Below are 676 nucleotides of genomic sequence, written 5' to 3'. Positions count from 1 at the left end.
AATTAGTGTCTCATGTCCGTGTCCTGAACTTCGATGTTGGTGATGATTATGTTGAACTCGATGATATCTTTGCTTCTGTTACAAAGTGAATGTTTTCTCTTTAAGTTAGCCAGTGTTGGTGATGATTAGATAGCTAGCGGTAATGACTATGATGATTAAATAGTGGTAATTAGATGACTACGATAATTTTTAGCTAGCTAGAGTTTATTTATTTATTAATATGCGATGATGATGATGATTATGATGACAATGACTACAACTCATTATAACGTAAAACAATCCTACATTAAATTGATAACACAAATTTAATTGAAAAATACAAAATAAAACAAAACCCACAAACATTTAGTACCGGTTGGTGTTACCAACCGGTACTAAAGGGCTCCCGGCCCCCGGAGCTGGCTCGTGCCACGTGGTTTCCCTTTAGCACCGGTTCGTGCTGAACTGGTACTAAAAGGGGGGGCTTTAGTGCCCACACTTTAGTGCCGGTTATGGAACCGGCACTAAAGGGCCTTACGAAACGGTGTTATTGCCTGGTTCTGCACTAGTGTCGAGATGTGGCGCCAGCGCCGTCGCGGCGAGTACAAGGAGATGCTCGAGCGCGACCTCGAGAAGGAGCAGCGCGAGGCCGAGGAGGAGGCGCGCCAGGCCGCGGATGCACAGGCGGCCGCACATC

Source organism: Triticum dicoccoides, chromosome 2A, assembly GCF_002162155.2.
Source record: "Triticum dicoccoides isolate Atlit2015 ecotype Zavitan chromosome 2A, WEW_v2.0, whole genome shotgun sequence".
Classification (NCBI taxonomy): Eukaryota; Viridiplantae; Streptophyta; class Magnoliopsida; order Poales; family Poaceae; genus Triticum; species Triticum dicoccoides.
This window is presented reverse-complemented; position numbering follows the sequence as displayed.